At 45.8% G+C, this 20,749-nt stretch overlaps 1 protein-coding gene across 1 annotated transcript in view; it reads left to right on the top strand.

Moving 5' to 3' along the window:
- LOC138302094 (trypsin-3-like) overlaps nt 1–20,749 on the top strand; it is a 161,385-nt gene that overhangs the window by 100,540 nt on the left and 40,096 nt on the right. The window lies entirely within an intron of this gene.

The following is a 20,749-nucleotide window of genomic DNA, read 5'->3' as shown; positions in this document are numbered from 1 at the left end:
AGCTGTGCCCCTCCCTGACTGGGCCTGATGCCTGTGGGGCCCACGAACTGTCCCTGAACTAAGCCTAAGGTGTTTATGGGGTGGCAGAGGACCCCCCCCCCCACCCCCTTCCCCCCCGAAGTGTGTTCTGGACAGACTGGAGGGGCGCTGTAGGACTTAGGTGCTGCATTGAGACACGGGTGAGGTGCTCAGAGGTGCAACGTCCAATCAGGTGACGGAGGTTGCCAATGGTGCCACACAGGAGGGACCTGGTGCGTGGTGGAGGGGGCTACAATGGGATCTGTGGACAGTGAGGTGACCCAGCTGAAGGCTTTGGAGGTGCCGGGGGCCCGACAATGTGGTCGAGATCCACTGGAAGTGTGGGGAGTGGTCCCTGCTGTGGGGCCCCTGGAAGAGCCGACTGATTGCACATTGTGAGTGAACCCGCCCCCAAGGATGCTGCCTTCCTGTTTTCGGCATGCAGAGAGAGATAGGGCCGGCCCCCTCTAGTACTGGACAGAAACTGCCTGTGCCACTACTGTGTACTTGGAGGGTCAATGTGAGGCACAAGGATTCGACTGGACAGAAGGTGCACTTTGCTGTGCCTATGATCTGCATGGAGGGCTCAGTAGCGACTTGAAGATGGGAAAGGACAGGGTGCCACTGGGCATATGGCCACTGGACCTGGCGGGGGGGCTCTGGTTGAACAGAGCAGAAGCTCCATGATCTGACGAGAAAGGCCTCCAGTGCTGATGTACAAGCTAAGATTGACTCAGTCTCTATGGATGTGAATTTGTTGCAGGCCGATCTATGAAAGGTGGCTGAGCGGTCCCTGGCAACCCAACAGCAAGCGAATAAACTTCAGGAGGAGGTGGTTGCCCACAGGACAATGGTTTCCAGCCTCACAGCACAAACGCTGAACCTCGAAATGCACACTGAGAATGCAGAGGGCTTCTCATGACGCTGCACCCTTTGCTTTGTGGGATTCACTGAGGGTTCGAAGGTGCTGCTCTGGAACTCTTGCTTGAGCAGTGTCTCCAAAAAGCCAATACAGGAGGCCAGCTTATCTCCTGTCTTTGTGATTTAACATGCCCATAGAGTGATGGCACTTCCTCTGCCACCGGAGGTTTGGGGGCTGAAAAAGATGATTGTCAAGATCCTTAACTACATAGGTAGGGACACTATCTGACAGGCATTCGACAGTCAGGGGATCCTGATTTCGAGGATCGAACTATCCGGATCTTTCCAGATTATATGCTACGGGTACAGCAGCTGTGACAAACATTTGGAGGAGTCAAACAAAAACTGAGGGCCAAGGACCTAAAATACGAGCTGCTTTACCCTGCAAAGATGAAAGACCTGCAAGAGCATGAGGGAGGGTCCCTTTTTTCACAAAACTAGAGGACGTGTGGGACTGGCTAGAGATACGAGGACATGGCAGGCTCCTTGGGTTCATGTCTGGAGATCCCTGAGCTCGGCTATAGTGGAAATGCTGGGATGGATCATTGGGAAAGCGAAGCAGCAGGAGTAGAAGGGCCTCATGCTCGGAAATTCGAGTGTTAGTACACCACGATGGCACACTGGATGTGGAGAGTCACAGGTCGGAACAAGAGGCAGCAGGAGCATTGCTGGAGGCAGTCACATCCACAATCTCCACTGAGAGAGAGTCCGTGATAGTAGAGGACACACTGCAGCACCCTGGGACATAAAAATTTGACGTGGGGTGTGTACACTTGCTTGCACTGCCGGTGTGGTGGAATAGAATGGACCTACTGCTCCCTGAACGATCAGCATTGCAGCACCTTCAAGCATGCAGATGGTGCTGTGGACGATATGACTCGAGAGGGGTAATGTTGTGGGATGTATTACTTTGAGTGAAGTGCCTCAATGTGATAATCTGCCTTGTTGCAATGATGCAGAATGTAAGGTGCAACGCATTGTGGGAGGACGGATGTTGAACCTCCTTGTTCCCACATTGTCTCTTCTTAGTTCTTGTGTGTGATTTGGGTAGGGGGTTGCATGTGGTGATAATTTGGTGCTGTGTGAAGTGCGGTAAACCCAAAATGGAGTATGTGGGGAGCTTTCTGCGAAGGGCAGTTCAGGGTCAGAGTGTGCTTCAGACTAACCAATTGCTGGTTGGCCCTGAGCCCTGCTTGCCCCTGTAAAACATTTATTGTTACGAAGGGAGTGGCTTATCCACACGCTGCGAGTGTCACGCACACATTTAGAGCCATACATTAGAGGAAGGGGTGATCTGTTATGATTGAGGAGACACAGTTTCTGTGTATTTACCCTTGGGAACAAGGGAGGGTTTGGGAGTGTTTTTTTTTAGTTTTGATCAGCATGATACTGGACAAAACCCACACTGTGGATGTACGGTAGTTGCACATTCCGTTTGGGCTCTAGAGGTGCAAGTTGGGGGGGTTCAGCCTTGGCTCGATGGGGGGAAGGGTCTACAGTTAGAAGACTGAGTCTGGTCACATGCATATGGTTACTTGGAATATGCGGGCCTGAACACTTTTAGATTGAGACATTGAGGGAACATAAAGCAGGGGTGTATGGGGAGCCTGCTGCCGACTCACTAGGTGCAGCAAGGGCCTTCTTGGAGCAGATTGCTGTCCCCAGTCTCACAGATGCTCAGAGGGAGGAATTGGAGGGGAGATACAAGTTGAGGAAATGTCGGCAGCCATATGAGTTATGGCCTGTAGTAGATGCCCTGCCCTGGACAGACTACCACTGGAATATTATCAGACCTACTCTGCTTTGCTGGCCCCTCCTACTGGAGGTGCTGCAGGAGGCTTGGAGCTGGGCTGAATGCCTCTGTCCATTTGGAACGCCCTAATTGTCATGGTCCCTAAGAAAAAAATGGACCTGAGAGATCCGGGGTTCCGTGGGCCACTGTCAATGTAGGGAGTCGACACAAAAATACTCTGGAAATTACAGGCTGTGCAGCTGCGGCGAGCTGTAATTCACCTTTTCAAAGAGGACCAGTGCAGGTTTATCCCGGGATGGAGAACCCATTGAACCGGGGACTCCTCTCACATGATGCACTCAGTCCGTGGGACAGTTCTGGAGGCCACGCTTGTGGCTCTGGACATCGAAAAAGCTTTTGACACCCTGAGCTGGATGTAGCTGTTAGAGGTTTTAGAGCACATGGGGTTGGGTCTGAGTTTTTTGTCCTGGGCATGACTGCTGTACACCAGACCCACTGCCAGAGTGCGGCAAGGGAACATACTGTCAGAGTCCATCAGTATATTGAGAGGTACGTGACGGGGCTGCCCTCTGTTGTCACTCATTTTCACACTAGTGATGGAACCACTGGCAATACGCCTAAGACAGGATCATCGGGACTGGGCTATACAGGTTGGGAACTCCATGCATATTGTGTCAATGCATTCAGATGATATGCTCCATTACATGAGCTACCCAGCATGCTTGGTGCTGATGATGCTGGGGATTAAGGAGGACTTTGGGTGAGTGTCTGGGCTACGTGTCAACAAGCAAAAGATGATTCTCTACCCTCTGGCATGACTGGCTGACAGTGCGACAACAGATCTCCCCAAGATGGAGATCCCCTGGGAAACAGAGAAGTTCCAGTATCCAGGCATACACATTGGCCAACTTTGAGTCACCAATACGGACTCAGTGTGTGGGGGTCCTCAACAGTTTGCACGCCTCCTTTATATTTTGAAATACTATGTCGCTTTCGGTGAGGGGCAGGGTGGTCTCTATATCCTACAGAAATGATTTGGGCCATATGTATGAACACATTTTCCCATAGACACAATATGAGTAAAACCCTTTGATACCTCTGGCCCTTTGTGAACTACCAAGGTCCACGATCATGGAAAGGAGTAGCCTCCTGTTGTCCTCGGTGTGGGCGGGTAAGGAGAAAACAGTTAAACTAGATATCCGGAAACTGAACTCTGTTGAGTGCAGGTTGGGTCTACCTGATCTGCAGTGGCACTATATGGTTGGGCTACTGAAATATGCTGCGTTATGGTGCACAGAGGGCGGTAATGGTGAGAAATGGCTCCTGGCTGGACTGTTGGAGAAGGAGGAGGAAGACCTTCCCAAGCACCTGATGATTGGTTCCCATGAGCCAGAGGACTGCCCATATGTTGTGGGGCAGGTGGCAAGGGTATGGGAATTGGCATTGAAACAGATAATGGAGAAGCCCCCAAATGCTCGACTGTTCCCTCTCTGGTGTTTGAAGCCTTTTTAGTGCATACAGTCACTGATGGACATGTCTCAGTGGACGCGGACTGCTGTTTTCGAGTGGGTGCTCGCTGCCTGAACAGCTCTTTTATTACAGTGGACGAGGCTGGCATTTTGTACCAGATAGGATCTGGAAAGTTCTTGCAGTATGCCAAACTCTCCTGCATGGTCCAGAAGATCTAGACAGACGTTCTGGAGGAGGTACAAAATGCACACCACAATAGTAGACCCAGGATCCAGTAGGGGACGCATCTCCCGTTTGTATGTGGTATATTGAAGGGGGACAGACGTATAGAAATGGCAGCTGTTCGCAACAGTTGGGATGTGGATTAGGAGGAATATCTTACAGATGAGGAGTGGAAACCCGTGTGAGCCCAGGTGAAGAAATTGACTAGCAAAGTGGACTTTAAGCTAACGCAGTTCTTTTTCTGCACAATGCTTATCTTATGCCACAACACCTGAATAGGATCTTTCCGACCCTGTCCGAGAACTGCTGTAGGTGCAGCAGCATCCTGGCTCACGTCCTACATATGACATGGTGGTGTCCAAGGTTGGGGGATTACTGGGCAGCTGGGGTGAGGGACCTCCGGAGAATTACAGGCACCAGGATTGAGGTGACAGACTGTCACTTTCTTCTTGGCCTCCTAACAACCATGCTGATTACAGCTCAGCTTTCCGCCAGCCTTTCCATGGCGGTCACCCCACCATGGAAAGGCTTTTAGAAAGCCTGTGTCGGGGGCCACATGGGGGTCCCTGCGCTGTGCATGCCCATGGGATGGGCAGTGAAAGGGCTCCTCTGCCCAGCACCATCGGAATGAGTACTGTCTGCTTTTCAGACAGTGCGCATTCCGATGGTGCTGGTGTGCTACAGTATTGGCCTTGGCTCCCTTAGGGGAGCTGAGACCAATACTGTAGCACTGTTCCTGCCGATCAGCCCGGAATGAACGGCGTAATACAGTGTTCTCACTGGTCACATCGGCGGGAACATTGTAATACAATTGGGTGGGTGCCACTGTCATGGCGGTGATGTTCTCCCCGTGAGTTTGGCGGTCGGATTGTCAGACCGCCAAACTCGTAATGAGACCCTGTGTTTTGGAACCGTGGGGTAATGCTGCAATGTTAGACTATTGGAATGTTGATGTTGTACATGGCTTTTTATGAAAACTCTAAATAAAAACATACAAAAGTTTTTTGTGTGAATATTATGTGAATATTATGTTTTGTATATATTACCTTTTTTTAAGATCATTGTTTTTAATATTGCATATTATAATATAGGTGTTGTAAGAACCTGGGTTAATGATTGAGAGGGTTCAAACCCTACTCAAGCAGCCACCACAATCCTTGTTCGTGTTAGGCACAAACAAACTCCAGATTAACCTGTGCTCAATCCCTGGCAGCTTGACACAGCAGTCAAGCTTAACTTTGAGGCAATGTGTAAAGTATTTGTGCAACACTTCAAACATGAACTGAAAACACCACACCAAAGGAATCCCACACCTGATTAGAAACAGTAAAGTAATTTTTAATAGCCAAAACAAGACCAGATTGAGAAAAATCCAATCGATAGAAGCAGAGATATGCAATTTTAAAGATTTTAGTGAAAACAATGACAAAAAGCACAAAGCAACAACTGTGGATATCTGGTTGCACCAAACCGGGACAAAGTCACAAGTTCAGGCCAACCACAATGGATCGCAGGCCAGCCACAGTGACCTAATTTGGTCTGTTGAACATTAAATCCGTAAATCCTGGTTTGCGAAGTGGTGTTTGGGTCTGAATAGATGCATCACGCAGAGAAGAAGTGCGCCGGTCCTGAGGTGCGGTGTCATCCTTCATCATCAGGGATCCAGTCAACAAGGGCTTGCAATGTGAAGTCCAGCATCAAGAATGCATTGTGCAGACTGGGCAATGTGTCATATTCAAGGAATTGTGAGGCTGCAATACGGAACCCAGCATCAAGGCTTCTGTCAATAAGCCTGTGTCGAGGATGAGTCACACAGCGGCGGTTCCAGGGAGACTTCCAGCTGCAAAGGTAATGCAGGTCTTTGCGAAGGAGAAGATCCATGCAGCAGCTGCAATGTGTTGGTTCTGCTCGGGGTTGCACCTTGCAGCAGGGGAGATGCCTCAATTCTGCCAGGTCCACAGAGGCTGGCAGAACACCTTAGGCCTACTTCCAAGAGTGAAGGACTTCGGTGGCACCGCTTGGTAGGGTACACTCACAGATGGCAGAGTCCAGGTGCTGGGTTCAAGGTTGTTTGAGCCTTCTGTGCCTGAGGCTGTAGTCAGTAGCCCTGTTCACTAGCACTTGGAGGCACTTTGGGGTCCTGGGTTCAACAGATGCTGGTCCAGTCCTTCCCACCAAGGCAGTGGGTCAGCAGTCCTTCAAAGCAGCAGTCCAGAAGAGTAACAGTCCTTTCAGCAGCACAGCAGTCCTTCCTGGCAGAGTATGTACTGGTCCAGACGTGTACTAGGGAGTTTGTTTCTGGGTTCCAATATTTATACCTGGGCCTTCCTTTGAAGTAGGGAGAAGCTTCAAAATGTTTTGCTTTGAAGTCCACGGGCATCCTGCCTTCCCTGTCCTGGCTCCAGACTAACTAAGAAGTTATACAGCCCTTAGTGTGGAGGTAGGACACAGCCTATTAGAGTGTAAGTTGGGATGTGCTCAGCACTGCTCTCCCAACTCACTAGTAATGGCCTATCCAGGCACACCTAAGCCCGCTATTGTGTTTGACTGTCTAGGGCGAATACAGTCCATCTATCAGTTACAACCAGTCATGTGACCCAAAGATAGGCTGCACACACTAAGGGTCTCATTATGAGCAGCCTTGCGGTGGTGGTCAGGGCTGCCACTGCCATGGCGGTCCGACTGCCACATTAAGACCCTGGCGGTCAGGCCGCTAGAATTCTTCCGTTTCCCCCGAGATCGGTGATCCTGACAAGTTGACGGTGGGTGTAGGTCGGAATCACCCTGGGCGGTTTCACCACCTTGAAAAGGCTGGCAGAGAACTGGTGCAGGGAGCCAAAGGGAGGCCCCTGCACTGCTCATGCACTTGGCATGGGCAGTGCAGGGGTCCTCCTGCCCAGCACCCTCGCAATGTGAAATTTGCAAGGGAGCTGGTGCACCCTACAGGCGACAGCATTACCGCCGGCTTGATCTTGAGCCAGAGACAATGCTGGCACCACTTTCCCACTAGGCTAACTGGCGGAAACCTCAGTTTCTGCCTGTCAGCCTAGCGGGAAACTCTTAATGGGTCCGGCGGGTAAGTAGCCAGTATGGCAGCGACCTACCATCAGAAGTAAGGCGGATGCGTCTTCCCGTCCTCCGAACTCCTAATGAGGCCCTAAATGGCTGAGGCAAGAAAATGACAATTTTATTAAAGTGGATTTTTTCAGAATTATAACTAAAAATCTCACTTCACCATAGATAGGATTTTTCATTACATTTTCAAAGACACCAAAAATGAATGGGGTTTCCTGTTACCATTTGGGAGTTATAGCTAATGAAGTATAATAAGGGAACTCCAATGTTATCCTGTAGGAGAGGTAGACCTTACACAAGTGAAAAACTAGTATAAGAGTTTCTCACTACTAGGACATGTAAAAATAAAATGTACATGTCCATCTTTTTAAAAACACTGTACCCTGTCTTGGGGTTGTCCATGGCCTACCCTAGGGGTTTCTTATATGTATTAAAAAGGAAGGTTTGGACCTCACGAAAGGTTTATCTTAACAGGTAGAAATCGCAGTTTAAAAACTGTACAGACAGGCTCTAATGGCAGGCCTGAGTCATGTTTGAAGGGGCTACTTAAGTGGGTGGCAAGTCAATGCTTAATTCCCACTAGTAGCATTTAATTTGAAATCCTGGGCACAGGAAGTGTCACTCTGCTAGAGTCTTACAGGTAAGTTAAATATGCCAGTTGGTTATACACTGATTCTACCATTTTTAAGGAGATAGCACAAGCACAAAGGCCCATATTTATACTTTTTGACGCAAATCAGCGATTGGGCAGATTTGCGTCAAAAAGTTTACCGCCAGCTAACGCCATTCCAATGCGCCAGCCGGGTGCCTTATTTATGGTTATTTATGGTTAGCCGGCGCTGCGGCCTGGTTAGTGTCAAAATAAATGACTCTAACCGGGCAGCGGAGGCGTAGGGAAGAATGGGGGTTGTGCATCTAAGAATGGTGCAAGTCAGGTTAGAGTCAAAAATATTGGCTCTAACCTGACTTGCGCCATTTTTTGATGCACAACTCTCATGGAAATGACTCCTGTCTTAGCAGAGACAGGAGTCATGCCCCCCTGCCCAATGGTCATGGCCAGGGGAGATTTTAAACATTTTAAATTATTATTTTTACTAATATAATATTTTAAATAAATCACTTTTAAATTGATATTCATGAAATATTGTATTCTTACTCTAATCTCTTGGTAACATTTTCTTCCACAATAGTTTTAACAGAATATTATTGTAGTTTACATTTCAACTATGAAAACACAATATTTTTGTAGACAATATTTTTGACCCAATATTCATCTCGATTCAATATTCTTGTTTTCGATATTTTGTAATGCAACTCCTACCCTCACCTCTAAGTGGGACGGGGACGGGTTTGTGATGCATGAGCTCAGCTAGTTATGGCTAAGGGCCTACTCTGTCAAATTAAAACTGACTTCTTTAGTTTCCTCTTTTTGATCATGTCATACACACTCCACAGCAAATATGACAGCAAGGGAGGAGCAAGTGTGGGAGAAGTGCTCAATCTTGCAATGTCACTGGGGCAAGGGTAGAGGATTTCATTCCCGCTACCACTAGAATTTAGGTTTTTTAACATCCATGGTTACTCAATTCACAGTCAGCTGCCATTAGCAGTGCTTAATTTCTGCTGGCATTTGCCAGTGCTTAGTACCTGCATTTAGTGGTAAACACCGGACCTTATGACAATCTCCAACATGGTGGTTCTGCTTTGGAGCAGAACTCATCAACACCCTGTTCAATATAACTAAAAAATAACATAACAGCAGCAGGTCCAGGCCATAATTACAGAGCTAAGTTCCAAGGAGTCGTCCAAATGTAATGTTTGGGAACGTTGGCTAGGACATTTGGTAGTGCCAGCCATGTGGCCTCTTCAGAAAATATCTCATGCTGTGGCACTCACTTTATTACAAATAAAGCACTAGACATTGGGTCCCTCAGATTGCAGTCCATCAAATAACTAGCAGCATTAGAAAATGAAGGGTGAAACATCATTGGTCCACTAGAATTAAGTCACTTCTAAGGTTACTGAACACCAGTATTGCAACTCTGCAATACTGATGACACTATGGTTTTTCTGTGAGGAGTAGGTAACCCTGAGAGTAGTTACAGTCGGGAAGTAAAATTACAGCGTATCATATAGTTCAAACCATTTAGCAGAAATTACTGCCAGTTATGAAATGTATCCTTAGGCAGGATAATACGATTTTTTAAAATAATAAGGTCCACTTTCAGGCTCATTTAAAGGCCCAGCACTGGGTTTAGTGACCACACATAGTCTAAGCTTCATACTATGAAAGGTGGTACAGTTCACTCAGTTTAAGACCACCTTAGAGATGATCCTATTTTGTGTATTATGGCCCATATCTATGAAAAGGTGGCGCATCGGAGCTGATGTGCCACTTTTTCTGCGCCCACCCTACCGGCACCTAAGGACACCATGGTTGCGCCATATTTATAATATGGTGCACCATGGAGGTCGTTAGAACAATAGTGTCAACATTTTTGCCTCTATTGTGGCGCTTTGCTACACTAGTGTAAAAAATGTTGACGCTAGTGTAGCAAAGTGTAAGGAGGCCCATAGGTTTCTATGGTTGCGTCATTTTAATGACTGCTCTGAGCAAGCGTTAAAAATGATGACAAAAACGCACAGTCAAATTTGTTAAATTTCACTGCACCATTTTTGCGGGCCTCCTAGTGCCAGAACACCCCCTTGCATACATTATGCCTGGTGCAGGCATAATGTGGTGCAAGGGGTTAATAAGTGGTGCAATGCATGCATAGTGCCACTTTGTAAATATGGTATGTGGAAAAGGCCACCTTAGCGCTGCCTTAGTGTTTTAAAAAAAAATGATGCTAGGGGGCCGCAAGGGGCTCTTAAATGTGGCCCTATGTTTGGTAATATTTAGGCAGTAGTTTGTTGTTTCTGTAATGACAATTGCTAGAACTGATGTATTTCCCACTGGCAGTAATTCATTCACATCGGGCAGTAATTTTACATGTACTGAGGTAGATTTTAAAGCATTTTGTCTTAGCGTGATGGGCAGTAGTTACAGCAAGCAGGAATTATCAGTAACCACTTCTGGTATTTGTACGATCCTTTCTGTGACGAGTCCACCAGGTTGGGAAGATCCAAACCAACGTAGCTATTAAGCCGATATTCATACCTTCTATACTACGTAGCAACTCCACCTCCAACAACAAAGATTATTCATGCTTACAACTGTCATCTCAGATCACTAAGAAGTATAAACCCTTATCCAAAATCGCAGAGCAGCCATCCTTTCCTTGCGTTAACATTGAAATGGCCTCACCAACAAACATAAAATAATCTCACCCACTGCAATACAGGCAGAAAAGTGTGTTAGAAAAACAGAAAGGAGTCTTAATGTAAAACTATTTTACACAGTTTGTAATGGATTAAGATACAAGTCAACCGTTGATGACTGCCTACTTAAAATATATGCTCATAAGAAAATCACATAGACAGACGTTCATCCCAATCACTATCAATAAGATTAGACTTTTGAAAAAGTACGAATGACGAAAATGTGGTCTGACTCTTACCTATCCACAAACTTTGGAATCAGTAACAACAATAGTTATCTAATGTTTTCGGGCAGCTCCTATTTTGTATGAATTTAAAATCAGGAATAGCGCACAATCCATGATAACTTTTGCCCACTCAGCAGCTTCCATAATGCCAATATATGTCGATGGATAACGCTTCAAAATAACAGAGTGCCTCTGAACTTGATTGATCTCCTGAGATATCCCTTTATGGCCTGACTGGACAATGCAGCTAGCTTTTTTACAGATTCTTTAAAATATGGGGTTTGGCTTCGCTTGCAGGATGGTTTCTTTCTCATCTCATGCTATTGGCTTTTTTAGTCTATCATTCTGCCTTCTGTATAGTGCTTGCATTACAGTGCACTATGGACCATTTCACATTTTCCAAGCACACTGAATTATCGGATATCTTAAGCTCACACATGCACTTAATACATAAGGCATTTGATTTTTGTTTCGTTATTCCACTGGAGCAGGTTTTTAAAAAAAACATTTAGAACAGGAAACACAAGCCAGACCTAATGGCTTTACCAATGCTTGCTAAAATATGTTACTAATCCATTCATAAACGTTTTGTACTAAGCTGATAATACTGAAAAGAAAGCATAGTCCCCTTAAGAGTTAATGTGCATTTGTTATAGGCACTATGTACTCATATGAAATCATAATTTCATTTCAGTTATATGTTAAAGAGTCCCTGGAATCTAGTGCTTTTCGGTTTCTGGATCTAACTGTAACAACTACTGCTGTTCCACCACATAATACACACAAAGGCTGGACAACCTGTCATCCGCCTGCGACCCAGAAAAGACTTGCCAGGAAAGCCGTCCCTCACCACCAGCTCCCTCTTCTACTCCACTACTGGTGCCCACTGTGCTTCATTCACAAGAGCCTTGCTCTTTGACTTCCTGTTCAAATCTGGCTCATCTTCACTCACTCCTCTTCTCTCACTGACTTGCACATGCTCCTCTAATTCCATCAATAGGTGGCAGTAGCAGGACTTCTCCTGTGCTTTGGCCTTGCCCTTACCTTTGGGTGGATAGAGCAACAAAGTGACTAATTTCCCTGCCAAATGCCTCTCTGAGCTGGAACACAAAGACTGCTTAAGAAATCTGAATGAAGAGCAACTACTGATTGAATGAAGAAAGTGTTTCACATACTTCTGTGGCCTTTGAGGGAAGCAACCAGATCACAGTCTTTGTCGAAAACTCAAATAATACTCTAGTGAAAACAAAAGAAAATTCACCCAGGATGGAAATGAAGAATAGATTATGTAATCAGTCAAACAAGGTAAGTGACGTAGCTTGGTCAGTAAGATTGGAGGAGTGTGAGCATTAGAGTTCCCAACAATCTCTTTAGGACATGTTGCTAAAACACATTATATGAAAAGAAATACATGAGGGAACTTGAGAAGCAGTGGAAAGAGAGAGGATTGTGTATTGTTAGGGGTACCTAAAGCAATATCTTTCTAACTAATCAACAATTGTAAGGCATTCAAAACATAGATGAGAGAGAATGCATGTGTTCTTCTCAGTGTGGGCACGTAAAAATCCTAGGTGAAATCCACCAGACACTTCACATTACCCGACTGAAAGCATTGGCACCCAACTATTTATTACAGAATACATTTTTAGGAGGGTATATCACCCCATACACGCCCCTGGAAATGCACCCCTGATCAAGGTCTCATAGTGTTTGCTGCACCCTCTCACCCACTACATGATGGAACACTACTGGGCCCACTTGATAGCCCACACCATCAGCTGCATCATTTACAAAGCCCTCACAAACAGCAACCTTGTCTAACTGGCATGACAACCTCACCATCTCTGGTAGCTCTTGGCATACCTGTAGCCAGGACACCATCAGAATGGAAACAAAAAAACAAGGTAGCAAGCCTTTGCCATCTATGCACCCAGGATGTGGAACCATATCCCAGTATCCATCTGGACAAGCACTACGCATATCCAATTCTGGAAACAGTTGGAGATACACGTCTTTAAAGAACAATACATCATGATCCAGTATAAGTCCACAATTCAGTAGCTTCTCATATCATTTATTGGCTGTTTACATGTTCATGATTGTGCAGAGTGGTCCACTGCCTTTAGCTAGGTTCATGTCAAACAAATACTATGTACCACATACATACACACATACCTGTGTAATAAAGTAAGCACCATAGTTATGGGGGCTCCATGGATTGAAGGCTGTGTCTTTGGCAGGAGTACAGTTGGAAGTATTGTTCGCGTCCCACGGTGAGAAAGGAACCTCAGTTGGTATATGTAGTTCCTTACACCTGTCTTTGAGTTACTTTATGACTGTCAGCACAGTTATAACATATGAAATACTCTCACCAGGTAGTAGTGCTTTGAATCAGAGGCAGCAGCTTTCGCTTCTTTGGGCAACCCTCTTGCAGGGTAGAAAGTCCAGCGGTTTCCACTCTGTACCACATTCTTTTTCGTAGAATTGTTACCAACTGGAGGACAAGAAAGACAAACGTTTCTGAGCTTAGTCTAGTTTAATATGTGGGTTATATTCTATAGTCACACCATCACTTGCTGTCTTCGAAATACTGAGACAATTCTATCCTTTCTTTTCCCGTTAATCAACAGTCTTTTTTTGAGACATGAAAAGCTTGGGGTACCAGGCTAATTACAACTGCTTGTAGGTAGGCAATAACTTTATTCTTATCACCACTCACAAGGTTAGCAATAGCCCATACTGGGTCTCTCATTCTATGTAAAGGCGATACGTCCATGAGGCCACAGGCAGATCCATCTTTCAGTGAGTACTGTGTAATTTAGAGCCAGGCACACAATAATATCCTGGCAAAAACAACTTTGGCAGAGAGAAAGAGAAGTGTGCAGCACAGGGACATGCAGAAGGGCAGGAGAGAAAGCAGAGTCTGTACCTATATCTATAATGAGAACTCTGCAACCAGGCATAGCCAACCCCTACAGGCACACCTTACCCTTGATGGACAGGCACAAATTTCATACTCTGATGGAAGTGGGGGGGCTTTTGAGAGATTACAAATTTACCAAGGGAAGCAATGGTCTTCAATCCCATCCTTGGGTGTAAATAAAGACGGCTTTTTGATCTGTTAATATGGGAAACTGCACCAGAAGTTAATCTTGTCCTTAGTGGGCACAAAGTCAGTTTCTCTGCTGTTGAGCAACTTTCTTAGTAAAATAATATGTAAGAGAATTAAGAACTCAGGAACAAAGCAACATATGCTGCTGCATCTGGGACCTTCAAACCTGCACCCCTAAACTGTACGACTCTCCCATTGCACCGTATCGAGGTTTACGTTTTCTAAGTACTGTACATACAGCAGTAACAACGGCAACCTGGCAGAATTGTTGCAAATGCATTGTTTACCCAGAAAGGAATATTGCTTAGAATAAGTGAAGCCTTTCTACTTGAAAATTCTTTTATATTCTCCTAGCCCACCCCCTAAGGCTATACCAGTTTTTAAGGGCCCTGTACCCGAGTTATAAGCCTGAGCTGCAGGCGGGGGTCTTTAACGATGGTGAGGGACTTTACCAAACTGGTATAGCCTGAGACACGAGGGCTATAAAGTTGTTAGAACATTCCACCTACTGAGGGTAGAATGTTCTAAAATAAAAAGAGACAAACCAAACTACAAACATTGCAATGTTGAAGCGGAAGGCCTGTGCCAGGAATTATAAATCAGGAGCTACTCAACTGTCTGCAATGGAGCTCTCAAGAATTCAATGTTCTAATTACCCTAAGCGTTGTAACTTCCCTGAAACAGCTTTAACACAACACAACCTCCAATAGATACCTATCATGTGAGTCTGAGAATGAGATTACATCACATTTCCTATTTTTTAAGACAAGCCCAGGAGGCAATGGTTAAGGGCTATACTTAGAGCTCTGTAATTGAATATAAGGTCAAAAGCAAGCAATAACTGTACTCAGACAGCCGCTAAAGATAATCCATTGTAATCAAAGGGTTGTTTAATGTTATTGTTGTATTTTTAAAATCCTTTGTGTAAATGCGTGGAGTTTTGTGTCTGAAATCACATTTTACTCGATTGAATATTGCATTACACATGCATCATGATCAGTGAGGGCTCTTAGCATTTCATGATTTTGTTCTCAGGTAACTCTAGGGCAGGGGTCTCCAACTCTTTCTGTAGTACGAGCTACGTCTGATCAGTGAAAATCATTGTTTAGTTACTGAAGGCTAAACAGCTTGCACATTGTTACCAGACACCCTAACGCCCAGCTTGCTTGACTTTAAACCTAATGTCCTTAGAGCTCGACACTATGGTTTGAACAAAATACTTTGATTAGGGGCACTATGAAAGGTCTGCCTTGTGGGTCAGTGAGAACATGGGGCTAGATGTATTAAAGACCCGTTTTGCATTTCTTAAATAGCGAATTTTAAGAAATCGCTATTTAAGAAATGCAAAATGGGATGTAAGAAAATAGCAAATCCCTAATAGCGATTTCTTAAAATTCGCAGTCGCTATTAGGGAATCGCTATTAGGGAATGGGACTCCATTCATACCTACGGGCCTTCAAGCCCATAGGTGCGAATGGTTTTGCATTTCCTAATTTGCAAATTCCTGTTAGGAATTCGCAACTTAGGTAATGTAAATCCAAGGGTGCTGGGGACCTAAGGCCCCCGTTGATGCACCCTCCCCCAAAGAAATTGTGCATATGTAAAGCGCACACATGCCCTAGGGGCCTTACATGGCACTTTTAAAAATGCATTTTTAATGCATTTTAAAAAATTGCACATGGTTACCCCAAATTTGAATTTGTGGTAATTGCATTTCCTAAATGTCCAGTTTGCATTTAGGAACTGCATGGTACATGTGCATAGGTAATCGCATAATAGGTATTCCCTATTTGCGATTACCTATTTAGGCAATCGTTATTTTAGTGATTCCTCAAATTGCACTGCGAATGCCTTTCATAAATCCTGAAAGGCTATTTTGCATTCGCAAACAGTGGAATTTTGTGATTAGCACCGTTTGCAAATGCAAAATTGTTTGATACATCTGGCCCATGGTCTTTAGCCATGTATGAACATGTGTACGTATGAATTGGATATATACGTATGGGTGACTGAGAGCCTATGTTGTATGCACTTGTGCCATAGGACATACCTTTTGCCACACGTGGCACCTTTACATGTATAAGACAAAAACACTATTTTTTCAAAAATGGGATATATTTAAAGTGCAGAAAATGTTCTGCAAAAATGTTCAAAATATGGAACATTTTTCTACACTTTAAACTTCTCCCATTTAGAAACAATTACTGTTGAAAGTTTAATTTTATTTAGCAAAGTTAATTAAAACCATCGTAATTCGAGCGTACATACTATATAAATACTCAAACATAGTCACCGTACAAGAATAAAAGCACATAAAAATGTTTTTTTGCTATTTTGAATCTAAATCATGTCATAGTGTTAAACTGTACATGATTAAAGCCAACTCCACTGTTTTCAACCTTATTCTTGATCTTAAATTCAGGACTTTCTTAGTCCTGTGTTAAAGCCACGTTGCGTCCTGGTTACTAAAAGTAAAACACAGGCAATTTCCTAAAGTTAATAACACAAAATTATACCTAGGTACCAATGACTAATTTCTAGCTGGAGTTAACCATTTGGGAACTCTTCTAACATAAACCAATAAACCGGGCTCTCTCGGCTTACTAGACTTTGTTCTCCATTTCTTTTTGGGCCTGTACCACAAATTTGGTCCCTCGACAAGAAAACAGGATTGAAAGTCCACTAAGCCAACTGATAACGGTGGGCCTACATGAGCGTATATTTAGTAACCTGAAAGTGTTTTTCAAATACAATGTCCTGAGGCCTAGCAAAGCCGGGCACACACAAAAGATATGTTCTAATGACTCTTGTTTGTACCTACACAGTCGGCAAGAATATGTCAGAGCTTGGTGTCTCCATAGAGGGACCATATCTTTCATTTCCATCAACCCAAATCGAAAAAGTATAAACTGATGTTTCAACGACTGGGTGAAGGATGCTGCTAGATACTCCTGAGCCCGTAAAGATTTATATGATGTTATTACAGTCCAGGCATGTTGTCTTCTTGCAAATTTATGTTTATCTAGAATTAGGGACTTCAACTTAGTGGTAGAATTGGCCTTCTGATAAAACTCCACTTTGGCCAGGGTCTGCTCCCAGGCTTCTCGCAAACCTAGCTCTTTAATACAGTTGTCTAAGTGATGACCCCTAGTGCCTTTATCGTTGTAAAGCCTGTTGCTCCTCGATTTTGATCCAGCATAGACTGTTTATGGTACCGATCTCTGCTGCACGCATTCTCTAGCATAATTTGGTAAAGGCACATTTACTCTGATGTTCATAATTTTTCAGACCCAATTCTAAGTGGACCTGGGCTGGGGATGCTGATTGTGGAATAAAAAAAAACTGATTTATAGGCCTTCGTCTGGACTTGGTTATAAAAAGCTGCATCCTTCCCCTGCATGATTTCGGCTCCATAAGTAATGATGGGCATTAGCCTTGCTGCCATGACAGAAAGCAAATGAGTGTATGACAGACAACTCAGTTTTTGTTTTCATACTTTAAAACCATAGGTCAAAGAGTGGGCTTTAGCTTGAGCAACAGCAAGCTGTGGCTTAAAAGTCAAGAGGTGATCCATAGTGAATCACAAATGTTTATATGTGGGGGAAACCTCCACCCGGGTTCCATTTGAGAACCACAAAAAAGATTTAAACTTCGTATCAACCAGGCGGGCTACCTTAGTTTTGCTCAAGTTCAGTTCCAGGCCTTGCATTGTTATGTATGTATAAAGTGTGTCAGTGTTATGCTGTAGTCCGACTGGTGTTTGGCTGAGTAAAACCATGTAGTCTGCATTCTGTAGCCATGCCATTCCTTTCCTGGCCAATACTGGCGGATGACTGTTACGGGTACGAGGGCCTCGGCTAGGTCTGCAAGGTATAAATTGAACAGCATAGGAGCTAGTACACACCCTTGTTTTAATCCTTTTGCTGTTAGTATTCTATTGGTGAGGTGGCCACCCTCCCCAATTTTGACTTGTGCCCAAGTGCCTGTATACAAGTCCATCATTGTGTTCAGAAGGGTGCAGGGTAAGCCCCAACCTTTCAGTTTCTCCCATAAGCGGGTTCTTGGCACACAATCAAAAGCAGCCTTCAGGTCAATAAAACACGCAAATAACCTTTTGTTCTTGAGCATGGCTTTATTTCCCAACGGAGCCAGGACTGCCAGATTGGTAGAGGCTCCCATACCAGCTCTGAAGCCTGTCTGGCATTAAGAAATAAGTTGTCTATCATATCTCCATTCCGCTAGTTGTTGCAATAGGCAGTCTGCATAGCGTTTTGTTTCCACGTCAATCAAGGCTCTTTAGCCTGTAGTTCAAGGGGGCTGCAGGATTTCCCGTTTTGTATATTGGGTGAAAAATACTGACTTTCAATGCATCTGGTAGCCCCGTAGTGCCCTGGAAGTCATTAAAAAGCAGCGCCAGATATTGAGCCCAGAATGCGGAGTCTCCTCTGAAAAGGGCGTTCGGGATTCCCTTCTGGCCAGCTGCCCCTTCCAGTTTTAGTTTCTTAATAAGGCCTATTAGCTTTTCGATGTCTATGTTCATTAGGGCGTGTTTTTGTTCGTTATCAAATAGGGATAAATCTGTTTCTATTTTCACTCTAAAGCCAAAGTTTGTCTTACTTAAGTTGTTTACTGCCTGAGTGGCCTCCTCCTTCACGTGGTGCTCTGGGAGTGAGTACATTGTTAGTAAATGGGGTTCTCATGTAGCTGCATCTATACCTGCATTCATTTGTCAGTTGTTTTCCCTGATTTAGTCAGTTTATCAATTGCCAGAACTGTTTGTTATTTTTCTGTTTGTTGGACATGAGAAGCTTGGTCCACAAATCCTCATGATATCTCTGTTTTGCCATCCAGCAATTTTTCTTGTATTTGGCTCTTAATTCAGAAAGGTTGTTTTTTCTGATTACGCAATGTTTTGTAATACAATGGCATTTCCATTCTGCCACTCTTAACTTTGTTATTTGCCTCTACTACAGAAATTGGGAGATACTTTTTGATGGTGAATTTGTTCATTAGAGAGTCACACAAGGGCTCTGGCCTCCTCCCTGATGGCAGCCATTGTCCCTGTTTCTAGCCTCCCCCCTCCATCTTCCTCTACCCAGTCCCATTCCCCTCAACCCCAACCTATCCCAAGCACACAGGTAGACCAGCATGCACACAAGACAACACACAGGAGTGGTTCAGGCAAACACAAGCACCACACATCATCCCACAGGCACTCACACAAACACCATCCAGATGCAGACATACCAACATCCACTGCCTCCACTGTGTCCCCCTCCTCCTCGTCATTCACCTCCCTCCCAGTTGCGTCTACACTCACACCTGCATGCACTACATCCTCATCCACTCCCACCATCACCATCATGCCCATCACTGCACGCCCCTCACTAGCAGTCACCACCCCCACATCTATGCACACGTCCCCTGTGTCCTCTCCCACTGTGTCTGTGCCCCCTCCCCCCAAAGTGCACAAACGCAAGCACTCAGACACCCAACAGCCATCCACCTCACAACAGCATCCAACCCATGCACCTGCACCCAAACACAGCAGACAGACACCTTCTACAACCACTTCCTCTTCCTCCACTCCCAAACCTTTACCCTCTTCCCGCCCCAATGTCCCTAAGAAGCTTTACCTCTCCAACGTTGACCACTTGCCTACCACTCCCCCCCATCCTTTACATCGGGCCATGGTAGTCAGTACCCAGGCGAGCACCTCAGCCATCCAGTCCACGGCCACAGTAGTGTCAATAGCTACTGGGTGGGAGAGGATCCCGGGCACCAGGCAGGAACACTGAAAGGGTGCCTGCACCAGGTGCTTCAAGGAAGGGCAAGGAGGCACCACCAGCTGCGACAGGGAAAGGCAAGGAGGCACCACCAGCAGTGTCTAGGAAGGGCAAGGAGGCACCACCAGCTGCGAAAGGGAAGGGCAAGGAGGCACCACCAGCTGCAGGAGGGAAGGACAGGGGGCAATCCCCGGATGCTGACAGGAAGGGCAAGGGGCCTGCACCAGCAGGCAGGAAGGACAGGAGACCTGGTGCTGGGACTCATTCGGAGCCCCCACCACCAACCATGGTGGTTCAGCCATCCGAGGCTGCAAGGGAAGTGCACCACTGCCAGCACCGCCACCAGCACTGCCGCCAGCACTGCCTCCAGCACCGCCACCAGCACCACTGCCAGCACCACCACCAGCACCGTCACCAGCACCACTGCCAGCAGAAGCAGCCCCAGGGGGCAGCCGTCCAAGGCTGCAGGGGATGGGCTGGAGCCTCCCCCAACACTGCCAGCACCACTGCCAGCAGCAGCAGCCCCAGTGGGCAGCCGTCCGAGGCTGCAGGGGATGGGCTGGAGCCTCCCCCCACCACTGCCAGCACCGCAACCAGCCCCGCCACTGCCACCACTGAGCAGCCATCACCGGCGGACAGTGTGTAGTCCTGCCTCCATGGGCTGTTGTGCATCCTGGCCCCTGCAAATCCTGTGGGTCTGACACCGTGACCTTGCACTCCCCAAGATCTGCATCACAGGGCACAATGCCCTCTCCAGAACCAGTGGAAGAAGCCATCCACTCACCCCATCATTCCCAGTATGAAGCTCACTGGGCACAATGCCCCCTCCAGAACCAGTGGAAGA

The sequence above is a fragment of the Pleurodeles waltl genome, chromosome 6 (assembly GCF_031143425.1).
Source record: "Pleurodeles waltl isolate 20211129_DDA chromosome 6, aPleWal1.hap1.20221129, whole genome shotgun sequence".
Classification (NCBI taxonomy): Eukaryota; Metazoa; Chordata; class Amphibia; order Caudata; family Salamandridae; genus Pleurodeles; species Pleurodeles waltl.
The sequence above is the reverse complement of the archived record's forward strand: the minus strand, read 5'-3'. Positions and strand labels throughout refer to the sequence as shown.